Source organism: Nanorana parkeri, unplaced genomic scaffold (assembly GCF_000935625.1).
Source record: "Nanorana parkeri isolate BGI_ZX_2015 unplaced genomic scaffold, ASM93562v1 scaffold186, whole genome shotgun sequence".
NCBI classification, from domain to species: domain Eukaryota; kingdom Metazoa; phylum Chordata; class Amphibia; order Anura; family Dicroglossidae; genus Nanorana; species Nanorana parkeri.
In genome coordinates, this window is record NW_017306454.1 from 416,389 (window position 1) to 435,627 (window position 19,239).

General features: G+C 44.5%; 1 non-coding gene across 1 annotated transcript; it reads right to left on the minus strand.

Annotated features, from left to right (window-relative positions):
• Window positions 1–2,076: 2,076 nt before the first annotated feature.
• Window positions 2,077–2,159, minus strand: TRNAL-CAG. The gene has a single exon. It is a non-coding gene; the product is annotated as a tRNA-Leu (tRNA).
• Between the last annotated feature and the right edge of the window lie 17,080 nt (window positions 2,160–19,239).

Sequence of the window (19,239 nt, forward strand, 5' to 3'; positions counted from 1 at the left end):
ATCCCGAAGAGACTTTGTTCTGTCTTTGTTCCAGATATTTTTTTCATTTTCGCACTGCAGAATAAAGTAATTTTTTGGCTGAATAACAGAAAACTGTTGCATGCTTCCCATGAAAACAGAGCTAATTGCTTGTTCAAAATCCAGGTCATTCTACATGTGAGTCATCTTTATTGAGTCATGACTCTGGCAGAGGATAATTGTATAGCAAAGAGACTGTACATGACATGTCGGGATGCATTATTTTCAGGTTATTGATATTTTAAGGATAAACAAGTAATGTAATTACAAACACAGCACCATTTCAGAATTAAAAATAAGATTACTTTAATTAATGTGTCAGTCCACGCAGAACGGATATTTTAGCTTTTAGCAGATGATGAAGAGTTAAACCACCTGATAGTGTCTTCTATCTTTTGGGGACTCTATTGGTGAGATGTCTGCACATCTGAGGAGGTCTCACCTGGGCTGTACACATGATGTGGCCATTATAAGGAGTTCACACCAACCTTGTTGAATTTTTCTTTATTTTATATTATCAGGAATGTAACCGGAGGAGCTGAATACATAAAGGAAGAGAGGAACACCTAAATCTCCCGACTAAGAGACCTTGTCATCAGTTTAAAAAGTGCAGGTAAGGCACTTAGGTATTTAAAATGCTTGCTTGCAGTGCTCCTTTCCAGAATATGACTCTGAACTTGATAGAAAATTTGACTACTCTTGTAAAAGTCAAATGTTTAGCACTGCCCCCTCCCTCCTTGTATGTCAAAGTTCTGTACTCTCCTAAATGTGTCTAATTATTGCTTGTGCTGACCCAGCTCCTCCACCCCTCCTTTTACCTCTCTACATACCTTACATAAGCAAGGAAGGTGAATTCTATACAGCAGTGGTTGCCAACCTGGGGTACTTGTACCTCCAGGGGAAAGTGCCAGGATGTTAAGGAGTAGGTGAAAAGAATGTCATGGTTGTGTAGACAGATGACACTTGGCATAGCTGGGAACTTACCGGAAATCACCCTGAAATACCGGCTTTGGTTACTCGCTTCCATTTTTTAAATAGCAAAATCTCTGACTAAATGTTTGTAATTAGTAATAGTAACTAATACTAAAGTGACATTAGTGTATCTACTTGCAGCCTATCTGTCACTGTCTACCGCCTGGGAGGGAAGCGGTGAAAGCTGAGGTGCGGGAAGCAGGTAGCCGAGACTTAAGCCTGTGGGCATGTGCATGCCTATTTGTTGAAATAGAATCTGGGTAGGAGATCACCATAAAGCTACAAGTTGCCTTCCTGTGTCTGGCTTCAAAGAGATCATCTCCCCCTCGATAGTACAGCAAGGAGCCCAAAGCATTACACTCACAAAGGCATGATCACTGTGTAGAAAGTAGGGATGCACCGATACCGATACTAGTATCGGTATTTGGTGCCGATACCAAGTATGTGGGCGGGTACTTGTAATTGCCAAAATGCTCCCAATGCTATCCCGATACAGGAACTTCCTGTATGAGGAGGCTGGTTCCATGCCCCCTCGTCACCATGGAGCATGGAGCTGGCTTCCTGGCCAATCAGGAAGTCGGGGGCGGGTAATGACTCGCAGCCCTGTTTCGGATTGGTTGGGAAGCTGGCCGAGTACCAAAAAAAAAATATCGGTACTCATACTCGATACAGAAAAAAAGGTTATCGGTACATCCCTAGTAGAAAGCAAGTCATTTTATTGAATTTTCTGGCACAGTCTGTTTGCGTGTCACTGATGAGCGAGGATTTCACAGGTTAATACAATGCAAAAAATATGTAAAATACACATATAATCTTTTGGGAAGACTGTTGTTGAAACAAATGACCTGGCAACAGGGTCTCATCAACTATCCAAGATACATGCTGGTCTAGGGGTACAAGAATAGGTTCGCACAGAGGCCCCAGTGAGATTTGAACTTGTGACCCCTGGTTTCTAAAGACCTGTGCTCTAACCCCTGAGATATGGAGCCTGACATGGTGGCTGGGAAAAGGTTCTTTTTTTCACAAGGCGTAAAGACATAAGCAAGCAGAGGGAGCTCAAGTGCGAGCAAAAGGTGCCAATAAGGATGTCAGAAGTGGGATTTGAACCCACACCTCCAGGAGAGGCTACAACCTGAATGCAGCGCCTTGGACCACTCAGCCATCCTGACCAATGGAGAGTTTGCCCTTACTATGACTGATGATGCTCATAGCTTGAGTCGCTGTGCCGGTAACTCAGCTGAGATCTACATGTCAACATCTTGGTGTACGTCGCTATTCTGCCAGGAGCTCAATGGGAAAAAAATCCTCTGAATGTTACATGAAAGAGAAACTGTAGGTGAAGCGGCCTTAGCCTTTCCACCAGGGGCGTGCCGAGGCTGGGTGACACCCGGAGCGGTAACTGAGTGTCACCCCGCCGAGACGTCACTGCGCATGCGCGTGATGTCACCACACGCGTGCGCGATGACGTAATCGCGCACGTACGGCAGTATTCTGATACCTGCCGGTGGCCATCTTGGTGATGGACGCCGGCAGAGAGAGGAGGGGACAGTCACCTGGCGGGGTAAGGTATGCCGCCGGGTCCCCTCCTCTCTCCTGATACTGTCGGGCGTTCGGTCCATGACCGAGCGCCCGACTTTTCAGAGGGGGGTGACACCAAAATGACTGTGAGTCATTTTGGTGTCACCCCTCCAATGGTGACACCCGGGTGCGGGCCGCACCCCCCGCACCCCTCTTGTGACGCCACTGCTTTCCACCATTGGTCTTCATCACTTAAAATGCTTTGGAAGAAGAAAGATGGGTGTTAGAAGGGAGTTCCAACACATGTATATGATCATATGATTTTATAGATTTTAATTATGTCTCAATAAAAATGTATTTTATAGACTTTTGTGTATAACACATTGCGGTTAATGAGATCAGGTAAAACTCCATTTGCAGATTGGCTAAACCTTGGTAATGTAGGGGTGTAATGTCATAAGTTTTTGGAAATCCTACCTAAACTTATACGTCTACATCATTAAGTACATTTCAGGACCAGCAGTCCTGCACTGTACATGAGAACAACGAGGGCCCACCCACATCTCCAGAGCGTCAGAGGGCAGAGAAGAGCACTGGCTGCTATCGGTTTGAGGAATAAGGTAAGTATTTGTGCTCCTTTCATTCCCCCTAGACCAAACAAGCATTTAACCTTTGCAATGTGGAGCAGAGGGCCCTCTTCATGGTTCATTTTTAAAGATGACCGAAGTTCAGGTTTAAGCATTACCAGAATAAGACTGTATGCTATACTTTAACATATCTAGAAAATCAGCCTCAAAGTTTGTGAAAGTAAGCACCGAAAATGAGGCGTGTGAAGTCCAGAATACATTTTTTCAGAGGCGTATACTGTAAAACAGCCAACACTTTTTGGGGGTTCAAAAGAGCTCCCTTCGTCAGGTCTAAAAGACAATAAGATTTAAAGATACCGTGTTAGTAATACTTTTTTTTTGTCAAAGTTGGAGTTATGCTTTCAAAGTTACTCTTTAACAGACCTGGCAAAAAAAGAGCCATCTTAAAGGAGAACTATGGGGTAAGTGTTTTTCCCCATAGTTCTCCTAAGGGTCACGGGAGGACACATACTAGCGTCCTCCCGTGACCCACAGCTCAGTATATCGCGAGCTGCAGCTCGCAGTATACTGAGACCGCCGCAGCCGGGACGGATCCTGATATTACTGTCAAGATCCACCCAGCTGCGTGATTGACTGCTGGCTCTGCCTATCTAGAGGCAGAGCCAGCTGTACACGCCCCCTCCCCGTCCGTTCCGCCAATCAGCGCTGGAGGATCGGAGCGGGGAGGGGGGGAATCTCTGCAGGGAGTCTGCAGGGACATGAGCGAGAAGTGAGCAAGCAATCCCAGATAGCAAGCAATTGTGCTGCAAGTTTGAAAATGACTTGCTAAACTCTTGCAGACTTGCCAAGCTTTACAATTTTGTTGCACGATTACAGTAAGTCTGCATTGCAAGTCTTCAGACCAGCGAGCTTGCAGAGCTCTTGCTAAGACCTGCAGGACCCTTGCTGTAGACTTGCCAAGCAAATTTGCTACAACTTCAAAAAGTGTCAACTAGAACTTGTGCTGCAAGTGTTCTGCAAGTCTATAACTTGCCAGGAACGTGTGCAGCAAGTTAACAAAATTAAAATTTCACCCTGACACAAGTTTGTGGCAAGTTATCCTTGCTATCTGGGAATGGTATATGTTCTCTCACTTCCCGATCTATTGAACCGATGTGGGACAGTTTCATTGTCACACCTCGGCTCGAACTATGAGGAGGAGGGAAAATCACTCACCTCATAGTTCTCCTTTAATGTAGAACTGAAGCCAACATTTTTTTTCTAGTTTAGGATAGGGAAGGTATAACATATGTCAGCTTTCTTGACATCTATGTCCCATTGGGGAGATTTCTCTTCACTTCCTGTCCAATAGCCACAACAGGAAGTGGGAGAAAATCCTTCCAAAGAGAGAGAAATCCCTAGTGGCCAGCAGGGTCACAAGAACTAGTGTCCCCATTGGAGGATTTCCCATGTTTCCCATGCTCTGGTGACCACCCAAAATTTGGGATTGTCTTTCACTTTCAGTGATAACGGTCACCAGGACAAATGGAGGGGCTGACTCTACCTAATGAGGTCACAGCAATATAAACCTGACAGGTGTTCTAATCCCTCCCCAATCTATGCAAAATGAAAAAAAAAAGTGTTGGGTTTTGTGACGGACTGAACCGTCACTGGGGCTGCTGGAGGAGCCTGAGGGCTAGCCTCCTTCCTAGAGACTATGGACCTAGGACTATAGAGACCCCCCCCAGGGGGCCCATGGATGGCTGTTGCGGGGAGCCTGGCCCTACAGCCGTCCAATTTCACAATTCAATACCGGCTCTGGAAACCCAATGTTAATGACAATGGTACACATATCAGCCCTCCCATTCAAGCTATCGGACCAATCCCTGCTGACCCTGTTTCATGTCCTCATTTGCATGGCCAAGAGGACCTAAGTGAGGACTAGAGGGGACTTTACAATTGACCAATAGGAAGGTGGTCGGTTGGGCGGGGCGTTCAAATTGTTGTTTATAAAAGTGTGTGTGTGCATCCAATAAAGGAGATTACTGTTTGAATTTACATACAGCCTGCCTGGTGTTTGTTCTGAGCTATCACCACTGGATACGAACGGCACATAGCTGTAGTTCGAATCACGAATTATCGGACGACCGAAATATCAGACGCTGCGGTCTGAAATCTAAGGAGTGCCGGGAGAGTGGAACCGAGCGAGCAGGGGCTCGTTGCAGGTTCGGATGCATTTTAAGCATCAGCAGAATAAGGCAATGCACTTCCTGTGACATATCTAGAAAATAACCTTCAGAGTACAGCTGTATTTTCCATACAGGTCTGTGTAGTTTCGGAAGCTGTTAGCAATGGTTTGGGCCATTTCTTGTGCAGTCATTTTTCAAATAATAACATGGACTATTAGCTCCATATTCTAGAAATGAGTTGAAATCCTGAACAGATCGCTAATTTCTGCCAGCTCAGCACTTATTCTGCAAAATTGTGGATGTTTTACTCAGCAGAAAATAAAGTTCACTCCCCATTTGTCATACATTCCGCAGAGTACAGTACATTTAGGGCAATGGGTTCGGGCGGATTTATGAGCAAGCATTTTATTTCATATTATTCATTCATAACATTTTCTGCAAGCATTCTGTACAATGAAAGGATTGTAATTCCGTTATCCGCACAAAAAGAAAAAAGGTTGAAGGATCTGTCTGGTGGGAGGAATTCATGCTGAGCTTCTAGCGTGTAGCAGACAATTGGCACAGTTCTCCAAAGCAGAGGTTCTTAAACTTTTAAATCCGAGAGCCCAAATAAGAATATTGTTTCCATATTGGGACCTAAGAATACAATTACTATTACTACCCAAATGTCAGCAAAGCCAAACAACAATGGCCATATACCACATTGCCCATCACATTTTCTGTAATTTTTAGTAAAGCAGAGAGAAATAAATGTTTTCTTATATTTTATTTTCAATATTTTAACTAGCCCCTGGGAAAAATATAGGGTGACAACACTGTGTCCCTGTCTCCCATTTGTGTTCCTGCATTGTCATCTGGGCTTCCAATGGACACAACATGTGGCCATTTCAACGTTGACAGGTCATGTGACCAGGCTTTTTGTTCTTTTTTTAGAGTTACATCATGCTAGGCCTTCTAATCAATATGACCGATGATGCCTAACCCAGAAGAAAGATGGGAAGGCTTGCAAATGTGACATCACTGCAGGAGAGGGAAATATTGAAGACTTTAGTTGTCCTTTAAAGCAATGTTATGCAGGGCCGGATTTACTCTCTCTGCTGCCCCAAGGCCAGGTTCCTCAATGCACACCCCTCTAATGCAGAATGGCAGACCTGCAGGCTGCATAAAAGTGATCTCGGCAAATCGCCAAGATAACTTGTACAAAACAAGCGGCAGCTTCCCCGCTGTACATTTAGCTCTGCTTGCCCAAAGCAGGGCTAAATGTATAAAAAATCTACCCGCCCGGCGCCCGAAACACACCCCTGCTGCCCTGAGGCTGAGCCTAGGTTGGCATTGTGGGAAATCTGGCCCTGATGGCATGGCTATACCTTATTTTATATACAGTATATATAACCCTGAATGTCATTTAGTTTGGATTTGGATACTTTAACGATCAAATTGAGCAAAAATGCTTATGCCAATGGAGGGGGAAGGTGGCTATCCAAATTGCATTCCGTTCAACTGACTATTTTGCTTGACCAGGCTTTGGCAACCATATATTAAAAAAAGTGATCATCCCGACACAGATTTGTTATAACTAAGGCACACTGAAATGGCTGAAATGCGTCAACGATCTTTTGTATGCTGTTTTTACACAATGTGGAAATAAAGTTTGCGTCGGGATGATCATTTCCATGTGTCGTTTTTTAAATATATGAAGTTGATTGGGTCCGCAAGAGACCTTTTCCAGGGCACCATAGTTCCTAACAGTGCATTTGGGTCTGAGGAGGTAGAGCAGCTTTCTTTTTTTTTCTGTTTTCCAGGGAGCATTGAGGAGGGCGGGAGGCCCTATAGACCCTAACCCTATGGACCATAGTTTTCATAAATAACTAGACTGGGAAAACATCCTCTTTTGTCTCTGGGCACTTGAAGCCCTTCACAATGATGCATGTCAGCAGTGGCGTAACTATAGCCATAGCAGCCGAGGCAGCTGCTGGGGGGCCTGGGGGTGGAAAGGGGCCCTATTAGGTTGTTGAGGCAAATGAAACATAGAACATGTGAAGATAATGCAGTAGTATACCATTAAGGGTTAGAGGGGTTTCCGTTGACTACAACTCTAATCCTATGAAAATTCTACAGAGTAGAGACAAATTCAGATGCACAAGAGGAGTCTTTTTCGAATCTTGGCATCATTACTCACAGCTCAGAGAGAGGTCATCACAGGGCCCCCAATCACATTTTTGCCATCTGTAATGGTGATCTGTAATTACGGACCTGCATTTCAATCATATTCCCATGTTATGAGCTGTCTCGGTTACTTGGGCTCTGCTAATTTACAAACTGATCAGGACTGACTTATTGTCCCCAGAACAAGGCCTGAGGCCTGTGCCGCTTGACTGGTGGTCCATGACTGCAATAGGTAGTCTAACATAAGAAAAAAATGTTAGACAACTATGGCAATTAACTGTACAGTTTTAACACAGAGCATGTGACTCTTGAAATGTTATCAGCAAAGAGAGATGACTCTTTAAAAGAATACTAGACTAAGGGAAACATAGCAAAATAAAAAAAATATATATGGGAAAAAAGATATGTAAAAAAAGCCAAATTTAAAAATATGAAACAAGAAACCTTTCTCCACCTTACTTCACCATGAAAAAAATAATTTGCTGTTCCATCCAGCCGGTCATGTGAGTCACAGATTCCTGTCACATTGCATAGCCAGGCAGTTGACTTTAGTGTTTCATAGTTCAGCTTTATGGCATCTTGGGTCAACTCTCTGTTCAATGGACCAAGCTGGTAATTCTCATTCATTGTCCATTGACCAGGCTGGAAGTGGAAATTGTGACACAGGGAGCTACATTGTTAAACCAGGAAATAGATGCGTTACCTGTCTGGCTATGGAGTGCGGCAGAGAAGTGTAAATTACATGACCGGCAGGGAAAGAATTGAGAACGCTTTTGCAGGTAAACCAGTTAGCATATATGTATTTCAAATGAGTATTTATCTGTTATCTTCTACTATAAATATCGATCACTCGAAGGTTCTCCTTTCAACCATGCAGTAATGCCCAGTTAGTGTTTATAGCAGCAATAAAAATAATTACTTACTGAATATTGGTCAATCAATCGGCAGGTCATCAAGACCCCTCTGGCTCTTTACTGCAACAGAGATCAGTCATTTGATTAATCCGAACAGCCGATGGATAACCTTATCGTGATCTTCATGCTAAGAGTTTCACATTATGTGAGGCCACAATCAATAGGTCCCTAGATATTAGGGCTGGAAATCTTTACTAATCCCATTGTGGACAATGATAAAGCAGGCGGCTGTGGTTTCTTATAAATTTTCATTTGCAGTGTATAGGCGGCCAGTATTCCCAAAGTGGGTTTCTTCCAGCCCTTAGTGTATTGGAGAATCTTAAACGTTCTTGTTATAATATCTTCTCCCTGTAATAATGTTCCATGTATTCCTGGTTTCCTTAGTTATATTTAATTACTTTTCTTTCTTCATTTTATGGCTCTTCACTAAAAGCTGTGCAGGCAAGGCAGTCTGACATTTATTTTACATCAGGTCTGCCCACACGACAACTGAATCCAAGAAAACAGTAGTAAGTATCTAGGTAGAGTATGTCAGAGGAACATTCTTCACTTCATTGTGGAAAAATATATATTTATCATTTGGCCTGTTCTAAATTTTACATATACACCGAGTGGCCAGATTATTATGACCACCCCATCACTACTTCGGGCCACGAGATGACTCCACGAGATGACTTGGTTGGGCCGCCTCGTGACTCCACAAGATGTTGAAAGGTGATGCGAGGAATCTGACACTGCACTGTTGCCCTTCTGTTGTCTTGTACCAGTCTTGCCACTCTCCGTTCTGCCCTAACATTGACTAGTCGCTGACGGCCACAATTCGCACGTTCAGACCCAGATTTTCGGCTGACAGTCCGGTCTTTAAACACTTTAACAACAGCTGCTCATGAACATTTAACGAATTCTGCTGTTTTGCTGATACTCGCTCCATGGCTCCGAGCGCCAACAATCATTGCACATTCAAAGGCTGTTAAATCGCGTTGTTTACCCGTATCTTCAGAAACAAATCACTTCTACTGTCGTGGTAAACAACCTGCTTCCCTATTTATAATGGTCTGGCCCTCTAGCAACTTCAGCGCAAAATTATAGCTAATTATAGCTAATTTGCCTACAAACGTCAGGTGGTCATAATAATCTGGCCACTCAGTGTATATATACACACACATATATACACATAAATATATAGTATATTAGGGATACCCCAATACCATTTTTTAAAGACAGAGTACGAGTACCGATACTTTTCCTCAAGTACTCACTGATACCAATTACCGATAAAATTTGTAAGTTCCATGTGACAGTTTTTCTAAACAATACAGACTAATGATTTTAAGACAGTGGGTCTCTCCAAGTCTGTGCAGAGGAGTGCGGGTCTCACCAGGGCTGTGCGTGCGGGTCTCACCAAGGCTGTGTGGGTCTCACCAGCGCTATGCAGAGGGTTGCGGGTCTTACCAGGGCTGTACGGGTGCGGATCTCACCAGGGCTGTTCTGACGGGTGCGGATCTCAACAGGGCTGTGCTGACGTATGCGGAACTTACCAGGGCTGTGTGGGCGGGTGTGTATCTCCCCAGGGCTGTGCGGGCAGGTGCGGATCTCACCCGGGCTGTGCGGATCTCACCAGGGCTGTTCTGACGGGTGCGGATCTCACCAGGGCTGTGCTGACGGGTGCGGAACTTGCCAGGGCTGTGCTGACGGGTGCGGAACTTACCAGGGCTGTGCGGGCGGGTGTGTATCTCCCCAGGGCTGTGCGGGCGGATTTGGAATTCGGATTCGGACAAAATTAGTTAGCGGTAATCTGTAGGAAATTTAATTTCAGTTCCGTTGTTGTTTCGTTCGTTCGTTGCAGCAAAGTGACATTTAAGAGGGAAAAAAAGGGTTTTTTTCTCAAATGTCACTTTGCTGCAACGAAATTTCATCCAACAAACGAAATTTCATCCAACAAACGAAATTTCGTACAGACTACCGCTAACGAATTTCTGAATCGGAAATTCGGATTCGTTTGCATTCGTTATATCTGTAATTTGGAATTTGGATACATCTCAATCTCTGAATTTCCGAAATTTCGTCCGAATTTCGATTCGGAACGAAACAAATGGCACATGTCTACTAGGAAGTGTTTTTTTTATCTCCGCCTGTGTCCACTTTGGGGAGATTCCCCCTCACTTCCTGTGTCCCAGGAGATAATTGAAATGCAAAACGTTCATGCTTGAACGCAACATACCTGTAATTGCTGTTCGTTTTATTTAATGTATGTATCCAATACATGCTCTTGGATCATTATCTACTGGCGGGCTTATCTACTCAGACTATAAACAGCTATATGAAAATAGAGATGCTTTCTCCCTAAAGGATACTTAGCGGTTTAGCACAGTGCGGAGTTTGCTAAGGTCAATTTATCACCGTCTAAATTAATATACCAAAGCATGGCTTACTTAGGCGGCTTGGATCCCTACGTGCCAAAATACTGGGCTGCAGCTTTATATCCAAAGGTTTTAACAAGTACTGTCCGCGCTGTTTAAGAAACACTGCCAAGCCTTCTTGGAAACATTTCCTTATGAGCTGTTACCGTTAAATTTACCTAAAAGGGTTTTTTTTGTGGGATCCTTTTACATTTTACATGACTGATATATTTGTATTTTAATTTATTTTAGATAATTTATCAATTACCATTTTTAGTCACTCTTTCTGGTGGCTGATTAATGAATAAAATAATACAATAGTTTTTAATCATGTTTTTTACTATTATTATTATGTTTTAAGTCCTTAAAGCGGAACTTCAGACAAAAACAACAAAATAAAAAAAATTGCCCAATAAAAGATAAAATTAAAAAAGCAGCTCATGCTTCAATATTCAACTTCAATTCAAAGCTATAACTTGCAGTACTTCATTCCCACCACTAGATGTCCTCAGTCTGATGGACAGCATCATTCAACCCACTTCCTCTGAGCCTAAAGCGCCCCGGACGCAACCCCAGCCCGTGAAGAGGCAGTGAAAAGAGAAGTAGCATAGTGAACTGAGTTTAGAGAGTTTATGTATCACTCAAATCATCTCTGAATTGGTGCTGACAATGCCCTTCCTTCTGGAGGGGGGCTACTTTTGTTCCCCATCGTCCCTGTGTGTGTTGTAAAGTAGTCACCGCTCCAAGCTCACTCCTGTGATGGACTACAATCTCAATACAAATTAGTAAACTAAATGAGAGATTGTAGTACATCATTGTACGGAGCGTAGCGCGGTGGCTACTTTACAACACACAATGGGGTTAAGGTCTGGACTCTGTGAAGGCCAATCCATGTGTGAAAATGTCTCATGTTCCCTGAACCACTACATAAATGGCTGTGTTTGAATAACACTGACCAGTGGTAAAAGGCAAAAAAGTACAAACATGTAAAAAAAAATTTAAAAAAATCTATATATACTGTATACAGTAAATATATATATAAACTGCATTTACTTCAATGCACCGCCACACCCCTTCCCGTCTCAGGGGGAAGTTCTGTGAGCGATTGCTGTGCATTCCAGCAGCCAGCACTCTGGAACACAACGCAATTGGTGTGAACAAGCCCTTAAGGTGATGGGACTGCTCCTCTATAGAAACAGTACAGTGAGTGAGAGTTAGGGCAACAATGTAACGAGTTGTTACATTGTCGCCCTGATGAAGGGATTCTGTGCGGTCCCGAAACATCGCTATTTTGTACATGACAATTGACGATTGGTCCGATTAAATGCACATAAAGATATTTACTGAGTGCTGGTGATTTCTGCTTTCCACTGTTTGTTGCACGGTGCCATCCGTGATTGTAACTGCGAGCACCACTACAAGTACTTGGGCCGGGAGCGCTGTGAGGAGTGCAGATGGACTTACTACTTTCTTCAGTAGGAAAGAGACGCAATTCTCACCTAGGGGAGAATGGAGGGCAGGAAGAGGCTTCCCTACAATTTTCGCCACCTGAGGCCGAAGGGTGGTAATGGTACTGGCAGCGCACGATACCTGGGGGGGGGGAGGGGGTGCACGGTACATCTATCTGGCATCCGATGCAACTCTCTGATGTCACTGGTTGCCAGGAGCTGGGCAGGACGCCAGCCAAAGTATCCCACTCAGCTCCTGGCAACCAGCGACATCAGTGAGCTGGGCAGGACCCTGGCCAGAGCGTCACAGGGTGCTAAGAGTTCTTAGCACCCTGGGACGATCTGGCTGGAAAGGTGTGTCTCTGGAACCCCCCTGCACCCATGTGACTCAGTGAGATGCCACCTTAGGCTGCCTCATTATAGAAATGGGACTGGAGCGGAAAATGTAAGAATAGGTAAATAAACAGAAATTTGGCACTTGGGGCGGTTTGCATACACACAAGGTTCATTGATGGAGTGAAGGTTTCATTTCATACTTTATTAATAGCAGGTTCTGAATCTGACCCTGCTGATAACACGCATAGGCAGCGTGTAGAGAGGGCGTATTACAAAGCCCATGTTCCTTCTCTATGGAGGCTCTGTACCGAGTCTCTCCATGGTTTGATTTCCATAAATCACCAAATGAGGAAACTGAAAGGCTCATGAAACAATGCGGAATCTGCTTGTTACATCCAGCACAATGTGGGCTGCTCAATTAATGTAAGCTTTATGCAAAGATATTTACAATCCCCTTTTCTAGCTTTGAAATGTATGCCATTCTGACAATAAAATTACAGTGCCGGCATTATGAGAGAGGCAATTAACCGGATCACAAAAAAGTCAATTCAACAATTGTAAAGTAAACAGCACAAAAATCTGAACCTGCAAAAACACAAACACAAAGCTTTGAAGTAGAAGCTTTAACATGTTACATGTGGATTCATAAGTCATTTTCTGTCTGTTTAAATAAGCAGCTTTCATTACAATAATACCTGGTGACCCTGCCATGAACTTCCTTCTGCAGACATTTCCTATTATGGTGTTTTTTACTTCCTACTATGGGGTGACAACTCTCTGTCCCTTTCCAATTGTTGTACTGCGTGGTCACTCTCTCTCAAGGCCTTCCAGTGGAGGCTTCAAGGGGCTATTTCAACACACATAACACAGGCATGGCCCATTGTTGTCACCATCAGCACCCTGAGAAATGCCATGCAGCCATTACTGGGGTGCATATAGACAAGAAGTGGCTACAAAGAGACTGCAGATGATCTGCAGCACTGAAATGTGACAGAAATATGAACAAAAGATGAAACTTACAGGGTTATTCACAAAAGGGTAAAGAGTTTTGGCGAAGGCAGGAGAAGTGAACAATCGAGGCCAAAATAGCTGACTTCTCCAATTCAGCTTAATTTCCAGTCCAGCTATGTTGTCCTAGATTGGTCACTTCTCCTGCCTCCTCCAAACTCTTCACCCTTTTGTGAATAACCCTGTAAGTTTTAAGGTGACATTTGGTGGTCACCTTCACCAGACAGACTTAGTTGGACGGAGTATGGTCGGTGTCTTTCCCGTGATTGAGGATCTGTATCCATCCTATCTGTCTGTTGCATCAGTGGTTATTTGATGTCTCCTAGGTGGATCTTCACTAATATTTCTACAAGATCTGGTGAGTGTGGAGTTTCTGATGGTTACCCCTGGACACATAGAGCCCCTCTACCCTCTCTCCCCAGTGAGAATGTTTAATAAATCGTTTACTTAGCATCTTACTACTGGAGTGGACATCAGTTTATGGGCAGTAGAAGAAGGGCGGTTAGGGCTACTGGGCGGGCAGCTGAAGATCATACCCTAGACCGACTAGAAGTGAACCGGGCAACCAGCGGCTCCTATGGGGGTAGCGCTGAATATATAAAATAATTAACTGTAGTACTGCTAATGGAAGGTTGATAGGCCACTTCTCTCAAATCCCTCCCGGACCCAACCAACAAAGTGTGGCCCCGTTGCTGCTCCTTTGCTGGGGAGTGAGTCTGCTGATGCTATAGAAGCAAATGAGTAGTCTGTTTAGTAAACCTGATGATGACGTTTTAGCTTGAGTGATGTGGCCCTCAAGTTGGACATATAAAGGGGCCTAGGGTCAAGATCCTAAAATGATGTTTTCTTCCTGGAGATCTGCACAAATAGCTATCGGAGTTCACAAATAACATATCATTTTGTTTAATTTGTTTGCAATTTGTTTTTTCCATATTAGTCTTTGAACAACCCATCTCTATGAAGACTCATCATTATGTATGGTATCAATAGCGGCCCCACTTTAATTGCATTGAGCAGAGTGGTGTTTATTGTCACTTTTCTCAATGTGTATATTTATCACCATCAAACCTCCTTTGACATCTCTCTGCCCACGCTGTAAATTTGTTCCATTACGTAGAAATGACATCCTGCTTATAAGACTTGCTGGAAATTAAAAGATGGCTTGCCTAATCTCTGTGTCACATGGATGTCACCAGTAAAAGGGGCCGGCGAACACAATAAACGTGGAGATTGTTATCTGTGTGGTGCATTGTGCTGTATGGGGAGGCATTAATTATTCGGGGAGGATTATCGGGTTTTGTTAATAAGGGAAAGGAGTCAGAATAACGGGCAGGAAATTGTTTGGCGAGGGAAGTGAGTGATTATTACATCGAGTGTTGTGTGTTTCTTGTCTTATTAACCACACGGTGATCAGTGCTAGCTAGGAAAGGTTTTGGTTAGATACTTTCCCAGTTGGATACCAGTACAGTGTTTAAATATGAACATCAGGCTGATATATAAAATGAGTGCAGCTATGTAATATTAAAAATCATTCAGGGCCCATTCACACTATTGCATTACCATACGAAACATAGTGTATTATGGTGATGTTCATTCTGAATGACACTCCAAAGCACCTAGACAGGGTAGCACAACGCACTTGTGCTTTAGAGTGCTGCACCACACAGATGTGAACCATCTGCACATTGTGGTTTACTTAAAATGGCCATACACCTATAGATTATCTGCAGATTTTCTATGGTCAGATGGAAAAAGTGCAACAGATTCCTCCATCTACGATAAACTGTGTGGATGGAGGAATCTCCCACTGGGCCAAGCTTCAGTATCTGGGTAGTTGGCCCCGCTGGCTGTCAAAATACCTGAACAATCTGATTGGATGCAGGCATTGTTCAGGTGTTTTGAGAGCCAGCGGGGCCAACTACCAAGATACTGAAGCTTGGCCCAGTGGGAGATTACTCCATCCACACAGTTTATCGTAGATGGAGGAGTCTCTTGCACTTTTTCCCTCTGACCATAGAAAATCTGCAGATAATCTCTAGGTATATGGCCAGGAGTGAGCTAAGCTGATCATTCACTGGGTGAGATGAGCTGCTGAGAGAACTTGAACGACTTCAGTACTTCTGTGGTGAACTTTGAGGTTGAATTGTTCCACCGTGCCTACAACTACTGGAACAAGCTGCGGATAAGTGCTGTCTGGATACAGAGCGTTCCTTGCTTACATAATAATGAAAAGTTCCTATTGTTTGGCACCGAAAACATTTACAGGGTTATTCACAGAAGGGTGAAGAGTTTGGAGTAGGCCGGATAAGTGAACAATCTAGGACAACATAGCTGAACTGGAAAGTGAGCTGAATGTTTCCAGATCAGCTATGTTGTCCTAGATTGTTCACTTCTCCGGCCATCTCCAAACTCTTCACCCTTCTGTGAATAACCCTGATAGTTACTCTCTTGTTCTGCATATATTCTTTTCTGTTTGTTTTCTTTTATAAACTGTCTTAATATTGTGACACATCTTGTCATCATCAAAAAGACTATTGGAGGGTAGGTATAGCGAAAACTTTTTTTTTTGGGGGGGGGGGGGGGGGGTTTGGCACCAGCAGCTGAATGTAAACAGCAAGCATCAGTCAATCCCTACCGAGCCTTCGCCTCCCCCCTGGCCCCCTGCCAGTTCATTGGCTGCCGCCTCTGTTCCTACATAGATTTTCTTACCAGATCCTTTGCTCAACTGATCAGGGGAAGCCGGCCAGACAGCGGCACCTGCGGCCAGATAGCGGCTTCCCAAAGCACCAGCTGAAATGCGCACAGTGTTTATTATCGGCAATATCGGTAAATTTAACCAAAACCGATAGATTAAAAAAAGAGTGAATATCAGTCGCAGTTATCGGTAGATCCGATAAACCAGGGGTAGCCAAACTCTGTCCCTCCAGCTGTGGTAGAACAACAAATCCTACGAAGCATTGCAAGATTCTCACAGCCACAGACATGACTCCCGGAGAAAGATGCATCATGGGATTTGTAGTTTCACCACAGCTGGAGGGCCAGAGTTTGGCTACCCCTGCAATAATCGGTCAATCCCTAAACAAATGTATATGCAGTTTTCCTGAACAAATAACTTATGCACATTATTTATAAATATACTCCTATGAGTCAGGGATCGAGCTCACCAATCAGCAGGGAGCATGAGCTTTGCTGATTGGACAGCTCTAGCTCTGACTCAGCAGAGGGTTTGTAGGACCGCTGCAGAGAGACTATGGCTTCCACACCGAGATAGCAAAGGTCCTCTTCAACAGCTTGCTGGCAGGAGACAGGCTTTCTACTCTTTGCTGTGGCCGTGTAAGGCCGTAGCCGGAGGTTTGCGCGCTAGAGCGCATTCGTGAGTTCCAGCCTTCCGGGTTGCCGGAAAACGTGCGCTCACAGCGGAAAGTGGCGCACAGGAAGTGACACGTTGCTCTCTAATGGATGGTCCAATTTAAACCAGCTGGCCCAATGGATCAGTGCTGAATGGTCTTTCAGCTTATGCCTTGTGTTCCTGTGTTCCTGCTATTTGTTTGCCTGTTTCCTTGACTCGGATTGCTGCTGACCTTGATAGATTGCTGCCTGCCCCTGACATCTGCTTGTTATCTGGATTCTGCCTCTGCCTGCTCCTTCTGTACCGTGCTGACCGTCTGGCTTTGACCCGTGGCTTGTTTGACCTCGCTCCAGTTTACGCTGCTATCCACGCTGACATCTCAGCTGTCACCAGTCCTGCTCAACCTTACAGGGACCCAGAGGCCGGACTTCTACCAGGCACCGTGTCTGAACACCTTGGCACCCGTGCTCCTCTCTGTCCACTCGCTCCCTGTTCCCACTGCCAGGGGTGTGAGACAAGAGCCGCAAGGGAGGCCTCCTCAGCCAATCGCTCCTCCACCAGCTTCTTGATTGGTGGAAGGGTCATTATCAATGTGTATTTAAAAACTTGTATTGAATTTTTGCTTCACTCTCTGTTTGGAAGGGGCCGCATGGTCCCGAAACGTTAGCTAGAGGTGTTTTCACTTGGGTCAATAAACTTATTGACTTGAATACTTGGAGTGCCGGTGACTTTATTATTTTGTACGTTTTTGACGGAGGCATCCGTTGTTGCTGCTGCACCCGCCCTGCTGCATGGACATTTTCCGGTCAGGAGTGCGATGGGATACTTGGACTTTTGACCAGGTACGTGATAGGCTGCTTTCTAAAGCAACTGCTTCCACACAGAGATAGCAAAGCTACTCCTCAACAGCGTGCTGGTAGAGGACGGGCTTTTCTACTCTTTGCTGTGGCTGCTTTCTAAAGCAAAGGAACCTTAAGACCTGTAATGTGATTATCTGATTTAAACTGGGAGTATTTATTTGTCTGGAGTTGTGCTTTACCATGGCTCATATTCCATAACTAGGTCAGTCAGTGTGTGTGGCTGTTTAATCACCATGCAGTGTATACACAACACCCACTAACCATCCTAAGTGTCTGCGGCGGCGAGGCAAGGCAGGAAAACACAAAAGTTGTTTTCTATTCAGGCAATAACCTGCTCGCTATCATTGCTGTGTGATGAACGAGAGGTATATAAAATTAATTAACTTACAGGCTGAAAGAACAAACATAATCATAATCAGCATAAAAGGAAACGGAGGGAAAGGGGGGACAAAACAGAATAATGACAGCCGAGGTGGAGAGACGGAGCACGCTATAAACTCGCTGTGCGCATACTGTTAACATGCAGGAGAGAAAAAAGCAGTGACAAATATTCAGCGGTATACCAGAAATGTCACCGTCGATACATTCATGTGGATGTATGGTTCACATGTAAAGGGCACCTGTCACATGAGAAACATAGAGTCTGCCATTGTAATCGCCTTCTGCAAATGCTAGTTGCCTGGCTGTTATGCTAATCCTTTGGTTTCACAACTTTATTGGTCACTGACATGGAGCAAGCATGTGTATAAGGACTTCTGTCTTACTACATCTTCCCTGATCTGAATTATTGTTCCTTCTATTTCTCTCTTGACAAGTTTGCTTTAAAGCTGAACTCCAGGCAGATATAAAAGATACAAATTATTGTAGCTTCATTAATACTTTCATTAATATTTTAATGCAAGCAGTGTAAGTACCTGAAATTGGCCTGCTGTAAGGCTCTTGCAATCCTTGTACAGTAGAGCTCAGACTAGAGGAGAATGAAGCAGCTTAAGGAGACAATCAGTTGAGCTATATTACAGAAAGATAGAAGGCAGGGGTATGCTGAGGCCGGGTGTCACCCCACCGTGTCATCCCACGTGCGCGTGATGTTATCTTCTGCGTCACTTCATTGCAAATACGCAAGGTCATCTAATTGACGCCTGCCGGTGGCCATCTTGGTGATGGACGCCGGCAGAGAGAGGAGGGGACATTCACCCAACGGGATGAGGTATGCTGCCGGGTCCCCTCCTCTCTCCTGACACTGTTGGGCTCTAGGTCCATGACCAAGTGCACCACTGAATCGCAGTCGTTTAGGTGTCAACTGCGCAATGGTGTCACCCGGGAGCAGGCCGCACCCCCGCGACCCCCCCTTCTGATGCCACTGATAGGAGAGAACAGAGAGACAGCGAGATGAGCTCACCAGCCTGCTTCTCCTATCAACAACCAGCAGCTGTGGAGCAGGGGAGCAACTGAGCTGAACTGAGCAGGAGGTCTCCTGCTTTCCTATAGGCAGGGCT